General features: G+C 38.1%; 1 protein-coding gene across 1 annotated transcript in view; it reads right to left on the bottom strand.

Annotated features, from left to right (window-relative positions):
* Positions 1–4794, bottom strand: part of LOC140228052 (clustered mitochondria protein homolog) — an 81955-nt gene extending 77161 nt beyond the window's left edge. Inside the window, exon 1 of the mRNA XM_072308453.1 lies at positions 4772–4794. The gene's annotated coding sequence lies outside the window, so the exon portion shown is untranslated. The remainder of the gene's footprint in view (positions 1–4771) is intronic.
* Positions 4795–23768: the final 18974 nt, after the last annotated feature.

Raw genomic sequence — 23768 nt, forward strand, 5'->3', positions numbered from 1 at the left:
TGCAAATTGATTTCACTAGACCTATTATTTATAATAATAATTTGCATAAATTGACACATACGTTGTTTACCACATCAACCTAACCAAGCTACATACTTCAGCGTTGCTACGGCAAAAAAATGTAAGTCTCGTTAATGGCATGCGAAACATGTAACACAATGGACTGCGCGCGGTTCTGCGGTCTGTGCATGGCGCGCTGTCTATTCCTGTGTACATGGCAAACAACGTATTTCACACAGATCTGTAGATAGGTTGTTTTGCCAACTTCATGGACAATGCATGTTGAGAAGGGGCAAGTGCATCGCCCGCCGCTGTTTACGTTTTTTTGCCAACAAAATTATAACAATTCCCACTGGGAGGGAGTGTCATATCTCAGTCACGGACTGCGTTCTGATTTCAAGATTTGTTACGGAGTTAGATTACACTTAAACAAACTGAAATATGTGACTAACTCAATTTTCATGAATTTTTGACATACATTGTTTTGCCTTCTAAAGTCCGATTTGACCTCAGAGGTCATGAGACTTTCAGTTCGGGTGATTTTTCTGTACCATGGCAGCTGAGTTATTGCCCTCCAACACTACTGAACTCCAAGTAACCTACACATGACTTTTGCACAAATGCTCCAATCTTTGACATTCCAACAAACACTCTAACTTTGACTTATCCACTCTTTTATTACAGACCCCATAATGCAATTATCACTTCAAAATTAGTCAACAAGGTGAACTTTTCCTTCAAACAAGACCGAGGCAGTGCTTAGCATGCTTCACAAACTACTTGTGTTGTACTCACTGGACTAGAGCTAATTATACACTGATGTCTCTATGAGAAACTAAATACAACTTGTACCACACAAACTAACAATCACATACAGTCTACCAAATGCCAGTAGTGTGCATCAGTCAGCGTTTTCCCACTCTATTCAGATACACCTCTGAAGCATGCATATTACCGTTAGTGTTGTACACGTAGAAGGGACTATGTACAGATTCTCATGCAATCCAGGGTATGAAAGAAAGATGTCACCCCTAGATACCCTTTGTGAAGAGTCATATCTGATGAAATATAAAAGTTGGGAGGTGAGGAGGGCACTGGATTCTGATCCTAGCTGTTGTAGCTTTGGCAGAATCAAATTATGCAAGTAGTACTTGTGAGTATTCTGTTGACTCGGTAAGGCCAGGGGTTCGCCCGTTTGAGTGATGGTATCAAGTTTCATTGATATTGAGGCCCAGGGGCCGGGAGTATGTGATGCATGTGATTTGCAACTGACTGGAGTAGACGCTATACCCCCCACGAGCGCATACGACGACGTAGTAATACAGCTGTGACGTCAGAAGGAGAGAGAGTAGCGTATACATGCTTGCTCTCTCTACGTCATCCCTTGACGGCTAGAGAAGGTCTATGCAGCTCTTACGTCAACTCACAATGTGACTTTCTACACCTGCTCTGCCAGTGGAACGGGGCATCAAATGACATGTACACATTTGTTTGTGCCGTGCAACTGGGCTGCATCAAATGGAACTGAGTGGCGACGAGTGAAGACCAACTGGAAAAACTCTAAGTGATGGGTGGAAAAAAAAATGTGTCCAAATTCTCTCTACAAAGTCAATGGAATTTATAAACAAAAGTCCTCTGTAGCAACAAACTCTCTAGTGTAAAACTGTATTAGCCCCCCTGAGAGGGAATAGTGGTCGTTCAGTTCGAAAACCCTTTTTTCAGATTTTATGTACAGTTGTAGTGACAATTCCTTTGAAATATATGAAAATAGTTGAGCTAGACTCTATATGATTACTTACATAATTTCCCTTTGATTAATGACCTTCATCAATGTCATGACTGTGTGAGGCCTACACAAAATCCCATGGACTGGAAAACAAGGCAAACTGTGCATTTCAACACTGATACAAATATATTAGATGAGTAAGTGTTGATTTTCTTTTGGTGTAGATTTTACAATGTATGACTTGAATGTCTAGGTGTTACAATACTATTGTCATCCAAATTTGCCATGTATAGTGTCAGACTATTGGGAGAGAATAAATTGCTTAGATAAGAATAAAAAAATACACCTAACAGCCATTTTTTCTTCTATTTCTTTTTTTTTAATGGAGTTGTTTTTCTAAGCACATATTCTAGCTTTTATTGACAGACTATCACATCACCTACAAAACACTCATACTTCCATCACATCATGCTATCAGGATACAGAGAGCCCGAGTTTGTTTTTTGAGGGTTTGCTTTTTTTTTTTTTTTTTTTTGAATGCTGCTTGTGAAACACCATTTCGTGGATGAAGGGGTACATCTTCAAAGCCAATGCAACAGTTCTGGTCTGGCTATCATATGCTACAGACCTATGGCAAATGTAACTCAAGTTCTCACACCTCCTTCCCCCGCTCAAATAAAAGAAAAAAAATCTTTCAAAAACCCCAACATATTCAAAGCAGTTAAATGCTGAATCAAGTATAAAGCCAATTGTTGATTTTTTCCCCTACATGTTGTTGAATTATTCTGTATTATTCTCTTCTCTTTTTTTTTTTTTTGAAAGCAAAGATAATGACATGCATTTTTAGTTTGGATTACAAATGGCTTTATGCAGTTTGCACTGCTAACTTCACACAATATCTGTTTGTTTAGTGAGGCTCTTGGGGTCAAAATAGGCAAGGTCAATGGTGCAAGGTACAATCTTATGAATGCCTTTTTATAGCAGATGATATCCAAATGAATACTGGTAGTTAAATCACACTACTACAATACAAACTCCTTGCGTCATGCCAAAGGTGTGTGATAAAAACTTGTCTTGCATTTATAATGCATTTTATGTCTACAGTATATTAGAAATCAAAGTACAGTTTTAATAGTGTTTGACTTTTTACTCATGCAGAATGGCCTTTATGGCCATCGTTAGGCAGGACTACATTTTACTACATCTAAGGATATAATGGCATCTGATAATATGGGAATATTACTGTATGTTACCCTGAAACTAAAAGATCAGCTATCATATTGTCAAATTCCATGTACAGTGCCTATGCCACACAAGGCATGAAAAGAATGAGTATAGATGCAATATCACTGATCACCACCAATTTTGCTGATCAGCACAACACCATAAAGGAGATTAATATCTGATGCTGCCCTTTAAAAAATGAGTGACTGTTCCTGTTCACATGCAAACACTGCAAATGGAAAGCTAACAAAATGAGAATTAATGACATTTCTCAGATCACATCCATACTATTACCTTGCCTTGAATAACTAAGCCTCCTTGTAAGACTAGCAAGAACTTTCCGCGGCATGCAATTTTTTGCGAATTACCATTTGTATGCAATGCATGTAATGCAGACAAGAACTTTTGTGGGCATTTTAATTTTGAGAATCTTGGCTCTCGCGAAACTCACAAAATTAAAATGCATGCAAAATTTTCTTGTTTAACAGTCACTGAAAATATCATTTTTTTTTCAATGTGACGAAGTAATCTATAAAAGCAAGGTACAAAAATAATATATTGTTTGTGACTTTTCAGCAAGCCTTACACTCAGATAGGCTACCAGAAATACTTGACCATTTGAAGACCTTATATGGCAATAGTTGAGAGTGGGAATAAAACAATTCAGAGATACCCCGGCCCTAGTATCGTATTTCACTGTCTGTAGATCATCGGACAAGTGAGTGATCCCCCTGGAGATGATAACCCCTCCCCCTCCCCTTCTCCACCCACATCTTTAGGTGAACAGAGTGCCACTAATTGTAGAAACATTGCTTTTTTTTTTTGGAGGGGGGGGGGGATGTCTTCTGCTATGACCATGAATGACCCGCTCTTTATACCTAGTTTATGGCATTTTCGAATAGTGGTGATAGAAGGGGGGGGGGGGGGAATCTTGGGTCTAATTCAATCAGCAAAATATTCTTGATGCTCCTGGGAAGGTTATGCTAATACTGTAAGCTTTGCCACTTTTGAGTTTATACGTAGCTTATAATAGCTTGTTGGGTTTTTTTTTCCCCTGATAAAATAATATTTGTGAAAAGTGAGGTAGGCATGACAAAATTAAAAAGATGGCCATGTAAGGACATTGCTTTCAATCAAGCATTCTTGAATTTTCTATATCACTGGGGCAGTGAAATGAATTTGAATAATCTTCACCATGAAGCCAGCAGTAGTGCCAATGATTCTCTTGAGCATATTTATACTGAGGGGATGAATGCAAATTGTAACATGTGATGTGAGATGAGATTGCTTCAAATTTGCCTGCATGTACTGTATACACCGAATATTTCGTGAGGTTTTTATTTTTGCGAATTTCGCGAGTCAGTAGCTATTCGCGAAATTAAGACACGCGAAAATATTGACTCTGATCCCGATGTGAATGTCATGTATGCGTGTACACTCCTCCGTTCAGTTTTGGACTCCACGATCGTGAATTTAACCACTCGCGAAATCGTCAGGAATTCCCGATCCGCGAAAATTTAGACTCGCGAAATATATAGCGTATAGGGCCTACAGTATGTCAATCATCCCTTAGGCATTGATGCTACTATTTAAAGAAGGCACCCATGTTTGCACGTGAGCATGGTTCTCTTTTTCTTTTCCTTTCTTTCTCTTTCTTATTTCTTACCCAGGACATGAGTATGATACATGATGCAAGTGTTTGATGTTGTGTCATAAAAGCTGGCATGATGCCGTGAGAAAGATCATATAAAACACTCAGACATTGTTTGGATAAATCCCAGACAATGTTAATGCACACAAAATGACTACAATGAATGTTACCTCAGTCATTGATGTAACCTTCAAACACGTTGTATGCATGATGTCTCAGTGCACAATTACAGCCATAATATATTCAACATGTATCTTATCACTTCTCAATCTCGATGCAGACGGGTGGTGAATCTCCTTTCATCTTCTTTCACCTATGTTACTGGAATGTTTACGCCACCAGGCTTTTATTTTTTCCCCCTGAGAATACAATGACAATGTATGCAAAGTGTATGTTTCCTCATGGCTTACCAAGCATACAAATTTACTTGCTGACTTCTGACTACCCAATATGACACAAAATATTATAACATTGCAGTGTACCTGAGACAGTTTGGCTTTTAGAAATATTCATGGGCAAACTTTTCACCAGAACATCTCTAACAGTTTCTGGCAGTCCCATAGTACTATAGATCAAATTTATGAACATACACTTACCAATAACTGTGTATGCAGCTGTTCATTTTACAGACTTAAAATTCCTGTAAAACATGATATTTTCGTGCCATGAAATTTTCAGGAACTGGAGCTGATGGCCTTTTTTGCGGCATGAAATTTTGACAAGAAGTTTCATATGAATTTTAATTTCGCGAAGCTTGGCTCTCCCGAAATTTCCCGAAATCAAAATGCATACGAACATTCCTCGTTTTTCAGTTATGGCACTGTAAACATTGTCAGTGTGAACATTGTCAAAGCTACATGTACTTTCTAATTGTATGTACAGAATTATCTTTAAAAAGAATCATACCAAAGCTAAACACAGCAGTATAATTCCATGAGCAATGTGGGACTTTGGTTTAGACAACAGAATAAAACAGGTACAACTTTACCAATCATCATCATCATGGAATGTATGATTTTGAGGATTTCTCTTTTCTTTTTTTCTCTCTCTCTACAGGCAAGCTTGAGAACAATATGACTGTATACAGGGTATACTGTGTCTCACACAAACACACCAAAACATAACATTTCCAAGGAATGATCATCTAGACGCAATACATGCCATCATCTGAAAAATACGGGTGGGCTTGGAATGAACTGTAAAACTCCATCTTTAACTCCCAACTAGTGTAAGACTTGCTTAGAACTTCCAATCAAAGTAAGAACTTTGGATGTATCTAATCACGTGACATTTACCAATTGCTCAAACAAAGTCAGTCCAAAGATGAAAATGCACACACGGCCATATTTGCCACCATGCACCCATAAAATATTATAAAGCGTCAGCAAATCCTGTTAAAAACCCTGAAGATCAAGAGGAAAAAGAAAATGCTTCTTGATATTACTGGTATGTCTTTAAAGGGATCGTTTAAAGGGATCGTTTTGGTTGAAACCTAATTTCAGGTTTCTAACATTTTTTGGTGAGATAATGAGAAACCTCTTATGAAATATGAAAGAGCATGTAATTCTATGAGGAATTCAGCATTTATTTGATGAAAATTGGTTTTGAAATGGCTGAGATATCCAAAAAAAGAGCGATTCTATAAAGTGTGGGACCCACACTTTATTACGATCACTTTGTTTTACTTTTTTTTTTTGGATGTTTCAGTCATTCCAAACCCGATTTTCATCAAATAAACTTTGAATTCCTCTTAAAAGGGTATGCTCTGTACTATATCATAAGTGTTTTCTTGGTATCTCGCAAAAAGTTAGAAGCCCAATTCTCATCTCCACCAATACTGTACCATCCCTTTAAACCCACATTCATCACTGATTTTAACAGCAATGTGTACACGTGTACATAAACCTGGCAGGACAGTACAACCCCCATATTGCATGCCAGAACTTCTACTTTCCTCTGTTTAACAACAATTTCAGTTTGGAGAGTAATACAGTGCACTCCCATTATAAAGAACACAGTTATAACAAAAGTCTGGATACAACGAAGTATAATGCCTTTGGCAACACTTCATGGCTGAGACATAAAAACTCAGTCCCCAAATTATCTGTATTATCTTCATGCAAGTTATTATTATTATTATTATCCTTTATTATTACTATTTTTTTTGGCTGCAACAAAATTTCGATATAAAGAAAGAAAACTGGACACACACACATGCACACATATGTACATAATTTTTTTTTGCATTGCTCTGGAAGCTTGTGTTAAAAATTGTTTCACAATATTAAGAGGTTTTCTTTAAGAATGATAACCTACGACTGAAACAATAGTTTTTAAACTCAAAACAGTGAGTCACTGTGTGGAATGCTGTTCAGTGATCTACATTGTAGCACTTGGCACTTTCACACATGGTCAAAATACAAATTATAACCATATAAATGAACAAAATCGTGAGAAAAAAAAAACACCTAAAAATACCAAGAGAACTGTTTTTACAAAATCGCTAGTTCTAATTTTCCCAGAGAATCAGTCCATATCAATTAATAATAAAAGGTGAGACCCACCTTAGGATTACTTTGTTTTACTTTGTTTTAGGATATTTCAGTCATTTCAAAACTAATTTTCATCAAATAACCTTTGCATTCGTCTAAGAATTTTTTGATTTTTTACATTTCATAAAGTGGTTTCTTAGCATCTCACAAAATGCTAAAAGCAGAATCCTCACCTCAACTGATACTATACCATCACTTTAACATGTCTAGCAAATAAAATCAAGTGTCTGGATAAACCGACTAGGAGAGCATGTATCTAGGGATTTAAGGACTTTAACTCGACTTTGACCCATTCATACATTTAGGCATTGAGTAATTTTCAAGGTACAGGTGTGGAGAAAAAGTGCAATTTCTGAATTGAATAGTAAATTGTTACCATTTTCATCTGGCCCTTGACCCTAACATTCATAAGATAATCACTTTCAGGTAGAACATGCAAAATATGTACTAAGTTTCAAGATAACTTGAGCCACTTCCGAGATATGGAAGAAAAAGTTAGTTCAGCACTTTCACTTGATCTTTGACCTTTTGACCTTTGAGGCAAAAAAAGAAGAAAAAAAAAAAAAAACTTTCCAGAGAATTTCTATTAGGTTACACATGTATGCATACACCAAGTGTAAAAAAAAAATAACCCTGCTGGCATTGCATGATAGGAGGGAAATAGTAAAATTTTGAAGTGTCGCACTTGACCTTTGACCCCTGACCTTTGACCCCACAAACCCTACATTCTCTAGATAATCACTTCCAGTCAGGGGGTATCTTCCATAAAGATACCTTGAACAATTTTCCAAGGTATGGAAAAAAAAAAGTTTTAATATTTTTACTTGACCTTTTGACCTTTGACCTCATGACCCAAACTTTCACCAGAGAATCTTAAAGGGGAAGGCTAGTAACTGATCAGTGGGAATCAGTGGAAATGCTGGGAGATGATTGTTTCAATCCTTATGGGATTCATTCAAGAGTTCATTGTATATCTATTGTTGTGTGAAAATGATTTGCTTCAGAATGGTCTCATATTCAAGTAATGTGCAGTTTAATGCTTCCAGGTTAGCATCCCTGGTCAGTGACGGAGCATTAATCTGCACATTACTTGAATATGAGACCGTTCTGAAGCAAATCATTTTTACACAACAATAGATATACAATGAACTCTTGAATGAATCCCATAAGGATTGGAACAATCATCTCCCAGCATTTCCACTGATTCCCACTGATCAGTTACTAGCCTTCCCCTTTAATAGGGTAATACATGTATACACTAAGTTTCAAGAAAATATCTTCAGGCATTCAATAGATATGGTGGAAATAGTGAAATTTTATGTATTTGACCTTGACCTTTTGACATTTGACCTTGAGCATGTGCACCCAAAAGTTGATAGGCACAACTTCACCCTCTAATACACATACATCATTACATGCCAAGTCTCATTAGGATACCTCAACGGGTTTTGATAGTTACCTTGTCCACAAAATTCATTACGGACGGACGGAAGGACGGACGGACGGACGGACGGACGGACGGACGGACGGACGGACAGACGGACGGACGGACGGACGGACGGACAGACAACCCGAAAACATACTGCCTCCGGCACCACTTCGTGGCGGAGGCATAAAAAAAAAAAACTTGAAGAGGGCTCATTCATGCACATACAAACAAAAGAAAATACAATCAACACCAAGACAGTACCCCTCAATAGCTTTCTCTCTCATACACACAGACACTTTGACTATTGAGACATGTACATGTTGCAGTGTATGTACTGTGTATTACACACAGACTATACACACAGTAAAGTTGCTGGCACATTCCAACGCACAGCTGAGCACATTTGTAGTCATACATACTGTAGTGTAGCACCACGTACATAGTACCGGTATTCAAAAGTGCCACTATGCACTGACATGTGGTCTTGCAAAGTCCACGTGGTTGGGTGACTCTGGGAAGCTCTGCCCATGACTGTCCTCCGGGCTACTTTGAACGATTTTATCCATTTGTGTACAGAGCGACTCTCTCATATCAGTATCTCACTGTTAAGTCATTACATCCCATACAGCTTCAAAGTGAATCTGTCCATAGCTATTCACTCATACCAATACTTTCGTTCTGAAGGAAAGTGCAACTTTGTGTACGGTAGGCCTACCTGTAAAACTGTATAAAGTATGCAACTTCAACTTTACAATATATTTTATATCATCCCTGTCTGCAATAAAAACACATTATCAAGACAATAAAATAACACATGACTACAAATTTGCTCTATATGACTACTTTCACTCTCTTTTGTCTAAATTTTCTTAGCTGTTGCTTTGTTTTGTTTTGTTTTTCTTTTTTCCCCTTTTCTCTACAAGCACAGGGCAACTGTTCATCTGGTTTTACAATTAAGAGTCTTACAGGTCCCTGTAAAGTACATTTGTAATAATATCTGTACCAGCAAAATTGTTGATATTGCTAGAAATACTGGCTTGCACTGTGCCCCCCTGCATGCGGCGCACGGTATAGAATAGAGGCAATCAATATATTGTGCTCTAAATTCAAGGCATGACTGATTTATCAATACAACACACTGCACCAACAGCTTGGAAGCCCTGAAGTCACATTTTTCTCTACAACTGCGACCGAAGGAATCCAGCCAGTATTAGCAACTACACATAGGGGGTCCTAAATGAACATTGTAGTTCTGACTCTTGCTGGACTGCTACAAATTGTACCTGTAGGTTGCGTGATATGGCCTACTTTTCTGTTGACTATCTGTAACAAAAAAGTTGTGGCACTTTACAATACTACAGAGTACAGATTACTGTATACTCCATATATTTTGATGTGGTTTATATTCATTTAAGACAATTTTTTCTTCTTTCTTCACAATTCAACTGTTGCAAATTAACATTGTACCATACTACTGTGATGCATTGCCTCCCATGACACTTAATACCTGGTATATAAAGTGAAATATAATTTCCAAAGCTTGATATCAATGTATTGTAATTACCATCAAGCTTACACTGTACATCTTAGAAAGGGTCCATACTCACAGTACTTATCATTTCAGCACAGTGCTTCTCTATTGCAGCGTAACCACTACTCAAAAGTTTGACTTGCGATAATAACGCTGGCATAATACATGGTGCATACATTAAATCTTATGCATAAAAGTATTAATTTAATCGGTGATTACTAAGTTTGCCTTTTCCTCCCCTGGCAACCAGCGGCATGCACCTGGAATCAGAACAATTTTTATATCATGTAATATGATTTTATGTTTGTATTCTACGTTCGCTTGTATTGCATGTTGAATTGGCAAATAAATAAATAAATTAATAATAATAATAATAATAATAATAATAATAATAAGAAGAAGAAGAAGAAGAAGAAGAAGAAGAAGAAGAAGATGAAGAAGAAGAAGAAGAAGAAGAAGAAGAAGAAGAATTGGTGAGAATATCCCACAGCTATCTTTACTCTGTAACTTTGTTGCAGAGTTCCAGCGTACGGTATGTAAGTGTAGGGCTTACGATCACCTCACATATTCATTACGGTAGCTGGGAATGAAAAGTAAAAACTCAATTAAGAGACAACACACAACACTTCTTTCTAACACGACAGCTCATGTGTTCTACCACACAGTACCAGCAAGTTTTTCTTCTTCAGCATTGTGTTGCACTCACTTAATAGAGGGTAGACTCAAAAGTAACATTATGCGCAATCTCTCAACACATTGTTGGGGGGCAAGAAGAGGTCTTCTCACACACACAAGCGAAAAGAAATGGATCCTTTTTTTTTCTCTCTTGCACATGGTCTCTAGGTGAACCCTGAGTCGGGCGGAAACTGCCTATTTAAGGACGAAGTCTTGAGAAGAGGGGACCACGTGGTGTTTGCCCTGGATCCTCCTGCAGCAAACAGCCCGCTGGAATGGCTGGGCAAACCCGTTTCCATGACAAAGGGGTCACGGAGACAGCCTACTCGGGTCTGGAAGGAGTGTGACATAAAACTTTGTCACCGCTTCCCATGCACTCTGCCAGAACTTTCCGACGTAATTCGAAAATAGCAGCATGGCCTTTCAGTTTTTCAAAATGCCAGTCAAACAGCACGGCTATGTGTCACAAGTTTGACAGTAAGTTACTGATATTACATGCACTAGCCTGCAATGTATGTTGCTATTAGACTGACTATGTATTGAGCTCTGATCAATTCCTACAGGGCAAGACACATGTTAGTTACGAGAAGAACAAAGCTACATAAAATACTTTCTACAGGCAGTGGCAGTACAAGCAGAAAGTACAGAGTTCTTTCCGACAGGGTGAGTCTAACGAAAGGAAAGACAGCTGCCAAGTCGCGGTGACACACACGACTGCAAGTCTCGCTACTCCATTTTAAACCCCTGGAAGTATCAGAGATCCCCAATTTTTAAAAGGGAAGTGTCCCTGTACGGTACCAACTACGATGTGTGAATTCGGCAAATGCAGGAAGATTACAAGTGGTGAAATAGTCAGTGAAATTAACTTGAGAGAAATGGGACAATCTATTCAAGAGTATGAATACATTTTTGAAATTTTCATTTTTGAAAATATCATATGTGCCATTCTGCCTGGATGGGAGCTCCACGAAAATGTATGACGTCATTCTATGCACATACTACAACTGTACCCAAAGAAAATATTAAAGAAATTTAATTTAAAATCTACTTATTAGGGTATCAAAAGGCATTTAACCTAACTTTTCAGAAGGCACAGAGAATAAAGTCTGCCAAATTGTCTACGAGATAATTGTCATTCACATTCATACACCAAACATTTCAAACTTGACCCTGACCTTCAATGCATGAACTGAGTGACCTCCCTTGTACAGACCTGTATGGAAAGAGTGGCTTATACTGTACATGTAGTACTGTCCTGTCATAAATGATTATTGTGTGAAATTGGATTGAATGAATATACCATCAAGAGACTTCAGGAAACAGCTAAACAAGGCACCAGCTTGAACAAAAGTTCCTCTCTGATAACTCTCACTATGGAAAAAATATAAAGGGCTTTAAAACTACCCTCTATCAGTCTCACAATGTACAACTTGTAGAATCAAAAAGAAATTTTTAACACAAACTATTTGTACTTTCTGATATCCTGTGTGCAAATCAACCTGAACACTACCAGCTCAGAAAAACAACACACCAACAAATGAACAAAACAAAGCAAACAAATTAAGTTGTCTACTTGGCACATGAAAACATATTATGGATCTATGTACATGTACAGAGTAACTGTTAACTGTTATGATCTCATGGAGAAGAGTAGGGATCACATGGGAAAAGTTATGTAACCACTGCTGGGCTGTTGATTCACTGAAGTCTGCTCCCCGCCCCCATCCCTCACGGTTTCCTTGAACCACTTCCACTTTTATCTGATCTTATACAAAGGGTCAACCTGGTCACATGTAGGCTTCATCCCGTGTGTCCCTGTCCAGTTGTCCAGCCCTTGGTCACTGGAGGATTCACTTCCTCACAATGGCGGAAAAATTGATTGATGAACGAGGCCACCTCCTAACGGCACGCTTTCGGAGAAATCAATATGCGTGAACTTTTGAAAGGATCTCTGTCCACGTTCTCCAAACACTACAAGTGTACATGTATATATTTCTATTCTTTCAGCTGAGTGAACATAAAATTGTTGTAAATGTTTGATTTAAGATATAACCTGAACATCTTCAAATTCAAGGCATATTGAACATCAGATCTTCTGGAAGGAGTCAACCCAGAAGTTGCTAATATAAGCTCCTAAATATAAAACTTCATTTGCTGCAATTGTGTCATAAACAGGGATACATTTTCTATGTCGATATACTGTAAACGTCAATATTTTCGCGCGATTAATTTTTCGCGCTGCACGGCTCGAAAACATATTCGCGGGTTCTTAAATTCGCGCTCCGCAGCAGGTTAATACACAGTCGCTGTTTTCATCCAGAGCCTCTGCCACTATAGCTTGCTATGCCAGCGTACGATAAGCGACGTAGCGAGCAAGGCGAGTGCGAGTACAAGCGCTCAACTACGTAGTACATGTATTTTACTCGATACATACTATGTACATGTACTGTAGTCGCGGGGATGTAGCACACCAATCGGCCGTGGGCTCGGTGCGTGCGGTGCGTGCGGTGCATGCGATGATACTGCTACATGCGTAAACATGTCTGTACTACGTAGCAGTATCATCGACGAAGCGCACACAATTCAGCCCATATAGAAAATTGCGAAGATATATTCGCGCGTTTTTGAATTCGCGCTAGCCGAACGTAGCGCGAAACCCGCGAAAATTAATGTACCGCGAAAATTTCCACGTTTACAGTAGCTCAAATTTCCCCAAGCAATATTTCACTGAAAACAGATATTTTTCTATTTAATATTTGCAGGGATACAAACAGTACAGATGATCTACAATATTCCTATGATTTGACATTGATGTAAAGTACTCATGTACACGTGTACACTGTATTTCCATTCGAACAGTGGGAGACCGTACATAACAAATCTTCCAGCCTGACATTCATTCTTCCAAGAAAATTGTGGGAGAAAGAGTAGAGTTTGTCGACACCTCCACAGCTGTGGTCTACACATCTAATGCTTTTCATGTCATCAATAGTCACACAATCTACTAAAGGAGCCTACTTAACTCCATCATTACCACTTGCAGCCTGCTCATGTGCAATGCCAGTGGAGTCTCGATGTGGTGGGATACAGAGGATTAATGGGAAGGGGTTAGGTGACAAACTTTCTTCCCGTCTGAGTGAATCCCACTCAAGTGATTCCCGATGATTGCCGGTCGAGAGTTGCACTGAATAACATGTGCCACCACAGCATTGTGGCTTGCTTCTTTATGCAGTACCATGTACCGCTAATCTCAGAAAGTAGCTCATGGATGAAGCTACAATTGTACACTGGATAGGGAAAGATCATTTCTGCTTAGATCATGAGTGTCACATGGTGTAAGAATTGTGTTTAAACCTCTGTGTGCAGTAGAAAAGAAATTTATGTATTTTAGTAGCACAAGTAGAGAAGTCTGTTTCACATATTGCCATACCATAGTCAAGCCCAAGCTGTGCAATTCTAATGGCAGGCAATGAAGCCTCTTCAAGACATGTGCAAACACTTGGAAAAGTGTTAAATAGCCTCTGGTGTTGGCCTCTGGAAAGTAATAGCAAAGGAGTTAATACCTGCCGTGTTGTCTGCTGGTGTCTAGGCAGATCAGTTCTAGTTTTCAGATAAAAAGAGAACTCGAAGGTCTGTACAGATTGCACTGGGCCCACTGATTATAGCCTAGGACTGTGTACTTAGAACTGTGATTGTGCTTTTGGTAAATCTAATAAGCAGTGTGATTACAGGCTATTGATACTCGCGTACATTGTAGAAGATGAAATCCAGGTACAATGATACAGATAATATCAAAGGTCAAGAAGATAACTCTTCGTTCTACACAGTTTCACTGGTGTTATATACATGCACTTGAGGGTCAACAGGCCCTTGAGAACACAGACATTGCTTTGCAAAGGGAGGGGGCAAGCGGTGCCGACATATCTTTTTTTGAAATCTGGAACACTTGTATATACATGCTTTGTTAAAAGGAAAGCAGAGTGAACCATGCTAGTGACAAGGATATTAGGCCTACAATATGTACAAGGCAGGTCTGCACGGCTTTTTCACCTGGATTCTATTATGATGTCAAAGATATTGTATGACCACAAAGGGTGAACTACTCACTGAGTACCCTAGTATATGTTTTAACCAACTTCTTCCACTTACTCCTCCCCCACCCTCCTCCAAAAAAAAGAAAAAAAGAAGATAAGAGACAAAGAGAGAGAAAGAGAAAAAATGTGTCTCCAAAGTAACCAAGCCTAGCATGACATGTTTCAAAATGACTTTGAGTACTATCATCTGAACAGAAATGTGTTTTTGGCTAAGACTCATTTCAGATTACACTTGTTTTTAGATTATTTTTTTATCTATTTATTCATTTATTTATTTATTTATTCATTCATTTATTTATCTATTTATCAATCTATTTATTTATCTATCTTTATTCATTTTTTTCCTTGGGGGGGGGGGGGGAAGATAGGTGTTTCCATCTCCATAATAACAACAGTTATACACTGTATGCATTCATTATCTGCCCAAATCTCCCCGGAAGCTGTTAAGAAACACCAAATGCACCTACTATCTGTCAGGAAATAAAAAGGCCGGGAAGATAAGCGGCAATGCCAATCACCAGGTAGTGGAAAGTTCAGTGACCTCTGCACCACACAAACGACTCCATATTACAGAAGAACCATTAGTTACAGATTGCTTGTTGTTATCATGAATGCTGACACTGTTGTGCAGCAAATGAATGGAAAAGTACAATGCTGAGCTTGTTTCCACCGGTAGTGTTTTTCTCTGTATGATTTGGCAGTGCTATTGTACAAGGTGGCAGCATCCGAACTGTAGCTTCAGACTGCATAGTATAGTATTCTGTAGGCATGAACTTCAGAACACAGGATTTTGTGCTTGAATTTGTAAATGAGAAAAAAATTGAATTCATAGGCAGATTCTACTAACTACTGTAGTACTTACCTTACCCTTGCCTCACCATGCTGATTGGGCAGAAACCTGCAACAGCCAACCCTAGACTGCTAATACAAATAAAAGAGTGACCATTGTTCAGTGTATTGATCGCATCAGAACACTGCTGTGCATAACATACACACTATCAAGGGCATGTACCAGAGATGCCAAGTTCAAAAAACTTTTATGAGTGAGATTTTTCTGACTCGGCGTCTCGGCGCTCGCGCGCATGCGCACGCGAACGAGGAGGGTGTCCCCCTCCCATGGTAGGGAGCTTTTTTAAATTATTAGCTCTTAATGATGCGATCTGGTGCATACTTTAGTGACTATTTTTTACTAATTTTGAAAGGCAAAAGGGAAATATACCTTCAATTGCAACTATCACTTTAATCCTTTGAGCTATGCTCCTCATTTTTGGCCCAAATTGCAGACTTCACCAGATGCGTGAGAAAAATGGGTGCCATGCGTGAGATCGTGAGACAGACCCTAAATGCTTGAGTCTCACGCAGAATGCGTGAGACTTGGTAGCTCTGCATGTACATTGTATTGATACACACGCTGGTAGACTTTGCTAGTGTATGCTGATTTTTATGATCTGATAGAGCCTAAACTGCTGCTGTACAGTAACTGGTACGGGACTGAATCTACAGATATGTGTACAACTTCCCACTTTGTCAGTGCAGCTTGTCTGAAAATCTTTGAAAGTATTAATTATCAAACATGAGACATTTGGTATGACTTCTGCATGAGTATGACACGGTAGATTTGCTAGTATGGTTATCTGTATCTGTATCTGTATGGTTTAGTCAGCAAAATGTCCAGGAAGACACATCCACGCTAACTTGTAGAGGAGCACTACATGTGGACAGAGCGCGACTATTGAAATTGCATCAAATTTTGCTTGAACAGGGACAATGATGGACATTGAACCACTGCGTTGGGGAGTTGGTTCCAGTCTTTGAACAGTCGTTATGAAGATGGAATCCCGGAAAACTGTAGCTCTGTGTCGTTGTTGGATGAATTTTCGATTAAAATTACCTCTGGTGTCACATGCGTTGGGTTGAACGTAATTATACAGGGGGACGTTGATTAGACCGTTTTTCATTTTGTACAACATGCAAAGCCTCTGATGCTTTCTCCTTGTCTGGAGCGATGGTTTGTGATAAGTGAGAAGTGTCCGGATTTTGGAGGCCGGCCGAATATTGGGGTTTTTACTCTATGTCTGCCTGGTTCTACGCATACTCAACTGTCACTGCTAGCAGGCCTCACATTAATTTAAATTAATGTTAGGCCTAGATGTAACAAAGATTGATAATTGACATGTATTTATTATTTTTAGTATGATTATTGTTGTAAGAATTATAACAAAATTAAACAGTTCTAAACAGTAACAATGAAGGACATGTGCACTGTGTTGCTACAATAGGATAGCATACTGCCCATACAAGGTAACAATCTACATATTAATAATCATTAAAGCAAAGCTATTTCAGAGAATTTTATGAATTTGACTAACAAAGTTAGTTATTTTGTACTAATTGTAGGCCTATTTCAACATTAGGGTCTATATCTATCTTTAAGTACAAACTTTAGTTTAGAAATTGAAGATGATGGACGACAATGCCGCATCATCATGATTGTGAATGATCGATGTATGATGATCATCCATCATGCTTCTTGTTCTCTCCTCTTCTTCCGTGAGAGTGACCACAATAAATTTGGTGATTATTCTGTCACTTTAATATTCTTGTCACATGCTCTTTACATTACTTTACTTACAGTACAATGTACTTTACACCGTCTTTACTTCAATCCATCATCAAAAAATTATTTTTTCCCCCCTCTGATTTCACTTTATTTATCTTTTTCGGGGGGGGGGGGGGAAGGGGTCGGGGGTGGGGGTCGTCAATCCCTGTACTACTGTACTCACTACCCTGGCCCTGCTGAGTGACGAGTCAATGACAATATGAAACACCGGCGAAAGATGAGTCTGCATTATCAACTGATGTTCCGCGGAGACTTCGTGTGGCTCATGGAAACCCCTAACGTTACGGAGCTCGGAGGAGGGTTGCCGTAAAAGTAAAAATATGATAAAACCTCCTCCGGACAGACGAATTTTTCCTGTCTTGTGAATCACTTGATCACTCCAGTACAGCAGTAGATCCTCTAGATTATAGTTAAATTATGCCGTAGAGGTAGGGTTTTACTCCGAAATACTCGTAAGTCGTACGATGACATTCAGTTGACTTACCACGGCACTAAGCAGTTAGGAGATGTATAGACCGACCGACCGTGCTACGTCCTCTACTCGGTGTGTACGTGTGGTGGGTGTTGCAGCGATGATTTCAGTAATCGCACCTCAAAATCAGAATTCCACAATGAATTATCTCATAAGAATCCTTTGGACCAGAGCTTTCTAACGTTTCTAGGTTTCCCTCTCGAAGTGTAAGTCGGGTTCAGATCTTTTCGGGAGCTAGCTAGCCGTGGAGTCAGGCCAGCGCAGGCAATGCTTCGCACATGCTACATGCGTAATTTCACATGTTACATATCATTCGTAATTTATTCGCCGGGTCGATTTAGCTGCTTGCCGCATGCGCGTGCAACACGCACGTTCCCTACGCACATACACGGAGTACTCGTATCAAAGCATTACTTTTACATTTTGCTACGCACGTGTAATAGCGCAGTTGAGAACGCCCTCTATGTTCAATATACCTAATAAGGTAGCCTCGTAACCCTAAATGGAATATGCATGCAGACGTCTCCTACAAATACGGTAAAACTATTCCCTTATTTAGTCAGTGACCTGCGCACACCCCCTTATGCAAACATATTGCCTTGAATGTCATGAACCCACCGGTCTCGCTGTGATGAAAATCTCGCACTGAGTTTCGTCAGCTGGGTCGACGAGTAATTTTCCATGGATGTGTGGTACCCTAGCATTGAAAATGTTTCTGTTCTACCTTATTTTCAAACCAGTGGCTCTTGAAGCAGAATTTACGCTTGTAATCATCACCACTTGCAGATGAAAAAAAAAAACAAGCTTTAGTGCTTCAAAAATAGTTCTTAAATGTGAATTAGGGATAGAAATAATGAATATGTAAATATAAAAGATGTGAACAGGAGTTATTACAATAAAAATGTTTCTAGACTTATTAAACTGTCTACAGTTATGGTTTAGGGATAGAAATAGTGAATATGTAAATATAAATGATGTGAACAGGAGTTATTACAATAAAAATGTTTCTACAGTTATGGTTTATATAGAAGAAAATAGTAATATCTCCTTAAAATTATTTAGGCTCAATTGCAAAACGTTCACATGGTCCTAGGATGTTTTGTGTTACCACAACTGACCTAAATTACATATAATATGATGTCTCGACCCAAGATAAAATGTACCTTTAACATCAATTTGTCACTTTTTCATTCCCCCACATCAAAATCTTTAGCACCCATTACGCGCGTATACGCACAATTTTACAATCAGAATCTGTAAATGTACTGGATCGACCTGTATACAGATATGAATTGATAGATTATGAATTGATAGATCATGTAGATAGGTATGTAAAATATATGCTACCAGAGATTATACATGTAGGACCTATAGATAAACAAATGCAGTACACAGAGTGTACATAATTATTATCGGTACTCGATCTGCATTCGGTCAAAAGTCAGAAGGCCTATGCTACTTAAAGGGGAAGGCTAGTAACTGATCAGTGGGAATCAGTGGAAATGCTGGGAGATGATTGTTCCAATCCTTATGGGATTCATTCAAGAGTTCATTCTATATCTATTGTTGTGTGAAAATGATTTGCTTCAGAACGGTCACATATTCAAGTAATGTGCAGATTAATGCTCCGTCACTGACCAGGGACGCTAATCTGGAAGCATTAAACTGCACATTACTTGAATATGAGACCATTCTGAAGCAAATCATTTTCACACAACAATAGATATACAATGAACTCTTGAATGAATCCCATAAGGATTGGAACAATCATCTCCCAGCATTTCCACTGATTCCTACTGATCAGTTACTAGCCTTCCCCTTTAACGAAAGAACTGTAATTAGTTTCTCCTAAATGTTGGCACCCACAAGGATGTAGTGAAATGTTTTGATTTGTATACAGACTCAATATCCTATGTGTGTGTGTGCCGTGATGTGTGTGTGTGTGCGTTGTTGTTTGTATTCATTCATCAATTCGTTTAAATCGGTAACATGTATTCATTCAATTACATTTATCTTTCCACTAAAAGACTCCAATCAACGATTTTACTATTCAATCTTAGAATAATTTAAAAACATCTAGTTTAATTAACAGAAAAGCAAAGTTTACAGATTTATGTAGAGCTGACCCCTAAAAAAAAAGAATCTTTCTAAACATATTCCAAATGCCAGTACTGCTAATTTCTGATAATTGCAGCATTACAGCTCGTGAGACATATACAGTTTTATACTAAATTGATAATAGAAACATTATACAAGTATCAATAATATTAAATTCGAACGAGCTGATCAACCTTCAGGCTTCACACGTGGCGAAGAGAAAATGAACAGACAGTGCCTCTTGAGGGCGTTCTTACAGAAAGTGTCATTGTAGACTTCGAGAGATCTATGGCAAGGAGCCTATCAATAAAGACAGGGAGGTGAGAGCTCACCTCCCTGGTAAGGGTTACTCCTCGTACTCCTGATCCTACGTATAGGATCTTTGTTACTACACATACCAGTACTAGTTGTAGGCTCTGATACTAGTGTAGGGTAGACTTCTTTCCTATATAGGACCCACCTAGAGATCAGTGGGTATGAGGTTAAGTAGCAACTAATACTGATGGAGAGGCCTAAAAGAAACATAGAGAAAAACCTTCTGTCTCCTATTGAAGCCTATAGAATAGGGTGACATGTTGATGGGCTCCCCGTTGTTGTTGTTTTTTTTTTTTTTTTGTTGTTGTATTGTTTTTTTTTAAAGACCGAGTAATCGTTGAGGGCGACATATCAAAACTTGCCTCGAGGCCTCACGCTCCTTTTCCGGGCTCCCATAGAAACCTGTGTTAAATGCAGCATATTCCATGAATCATAAAAAATTAATCAAATCGTAAAATTTTTTTAAATTGAAGCAGATGAAGGGAAATTTTCTCTGCTTTCAAGCAAACAACATATTTTGGGATGTTTTCCAGCTCTAAAAAAAGTTAAGAGCCTCCAAACGAGACTAGTCATCCAGTCACTCTCAAAAACGATAAAAATAGCAAATTACCTCATACATCAATAAAAATTCATTAAAAATACAAAAACCCTGATTCAGTCAACTTCTTCATAGCCTGCAGAAGCCTCTATCCTCAAGCAATGTCAAACACTACCAAAGGTGACAATTTTCCACTTGACTGATTTTTAATGATTTTTTGGTAAAAAATAACATTACCTCATCTTTGTACTGCCTTCCCGGTAGGCAATGCGCGAGTTGAATTAGGAGCGTGAGGCCTCGATGTTTATCTCTTCCTTTTTCTTCTTCATCTTCTTCTTCTTCTTCTTCTTCTTCTTCTCGAGTCCTTCTCTTTCTCCTCATCTTCTTCCTTTTCTCACCTTCACTTAATTTTGCCTCTCAGCCTCAGGTAGTATACTTTTAGATGAAAATATGATCAAACAGGAACTACATATCAAAAAATTATATATATTTGTAATTTCTCTATAGAAGAATGAATACCACTGTCTTGACCTGTAACTTTCCCCAGCTTTTTTTTTAATTGATTTATTTCTCTGATTACTCTGTTTTCAATAAATTATTCTCTCTCCCCGATAAACATATACTAGTAGTGCGAAAGATGTGAAATCGATCCTAAAAAGATACAGCCCAAACCACAAAACGTCCACAGGACACTATGTGCTAACTGGAAAATTTGAATAAGAATAGAGAATGGTTGCTTTTGTTGCTATCTTGCACCTATTAGTACATCACACATGTCTCCACAATCCAGCCGGTGAGGATATTACTTTATATGCTTTGCTTCAAATCATTTCTTAATCGTCTAGGTTATTGTTAATGGAGAAAGAAACGAGACTTTAATTGTATTTCGGAAACTTGCATTGAAATCAAGATTTGTTGTAGTTGTTTGCTTATTATGATTTTTTTTTTTGTAAATACAAAACGAAATTCCTGTTATCCAAGCTCAGAAAAACTTCAAATTTATCAAACTACAGTCAAGGTGTCTCGTGTTGATGAACAGACTATAAATCATGTTTCGGCACACGTCAAGAATATTACCCTCCCCAACTTTATTCTTTTAGGCTATCAGACGTTCATTAAAGTTCATAAAAGTTAAACATTAATAAGCATTTTTTTTTTCTGCAAGGGATCTTCAGGACATATGTTCATAGCTATAATGATATTGCACTTGTATCCGAAAGGTTTATTTATGTATGATCTTTAAGTGTCTCTCTACATTAGAATGCTCATCGCGGGTTCGTTCTTTTTCCTTGCTGGTATTGTTTTCAGAAGGTACCCTGTTAGTATCATTGATGTTTTTGTTTTCAGGTCCATGCATGGTAAACTTATGTTGAAAATAGCAAAACAAGCGGTCAAGCTTATAATTATTTTGTAAGAGACAACAAACATAATCGATGAATTACAAAGCGCTGTGCTACATACTGACATTGAGGGCGCTCTCCATAACGAATCAGGTAAACGACATTTTGCTCTTGATATTACTTTTCTCCATTATTATTTAATAGGGTTATGTATAGGTTAGCTGGGTTCGGGTCGTAATAGGCCTTTAGGGGCCTGTCTTATAAAGACTTGTGATAGAAATCAATCACAAGTTTCTTGTGAGCTGCAATGCAAGTTGCGATTGATTTGGGGACTTGTGATTGATTTGAAGGCTTTATAAGACGGGGCCTAGGTTATGTCAGGATCAGGATTAGGGTTAAAGTTATGTTTATGGGTAGTTATAAGAATGTATGTTTGGTTTAGCGTGCAGATATTTCATGGGAGCAATATTGTCGCAGGAGTAAAATGTCACGGAACAATAAATGAAAGCCCGCATTGATCATTTATGAAAAGTCATCACAGACCACGCATATCAGAACGAGATCTTTACATTACAAGACACAAAATTCAGGATATGGCACTACGTTTTGTACTGACGGACGTTTTATATGTTTTCTTTACTATGCATTTTCTATGCATGTTCGTCAGATGTTCGTCAGAAAGACGGAAGAAAACTTTCATGAATATCGTGCTAAAAAAAGGCATTCTGTTTTCAAGACAGAGGTGTCGTCTGGACTGCATTCTTTTGGCTCAGCGATCAAAACACGAAAAAAAAAATCTTATTTTATGATGTTCTCATATTTGAATTTCGTTCGATATCAGCGTCATATTCACAATGAAACAAATCAGAAACAGTAAAACGCAACACGTTTATGCTCCTCACTTGCTCTGCTTAATCACATTTTTTTCACATTCAGAGAAATATCTTTTATGATATTATAATCGTGCAGTTTCATGCTTTCTAGACTTGTACGGCGACCCTCCTCCGTAGGGGTTTCCGTGAAGCCACCCGCAGTCTCCGTGGAACATAATCCCTTCAATAACAAAATCCACCTCAATGATCAACTTGAAAATGGCACATCCTCTTATTGGCTCGGACAAAATTTAAGAATAAGTGTTAACATGCTTTCGTTTCTAATTCACATTATTAATAAGGTTATCGTTCATAAAACCTATAACGCTGAAAGCTATGTCCTACATGGTGCATAAACATCCTATGTAATAACATGAACTGAATTACATGTTTTTACTTAGTGAAATGTTATGCCTTTGGTCTAAAAAATGTTATGATATTTTTTGTTAGTAAAATAAAAATTGCCCTTACCATCTTTTATTTCCAATCTGTAAATTGCTTATAAATCTTTAACAAAATGAACACAGATTATCATTAATAATTTGGAAAAAACTCAACTGCATGTATCATATTGAAGTCGATGTATAATCTTCTGAAATCTAACGCTATACACGTATCTATACCTTTCGGTT

Source organism: Diadema setosum, chromosome 4 (genome assembly GCF_964275005.1).
Source record: "Diadema setosum chromosome 4, eeDiaSeto1, whole genome shotgun sequence".
In the NCBI taxonomy this organism is placed as follows: domain Eukaryota; kingdom Metazoa; phylum Echinodermata; class Echinoidea; order Diadematoida; family Diadematidae; genus Diadema; species Diadema setosum.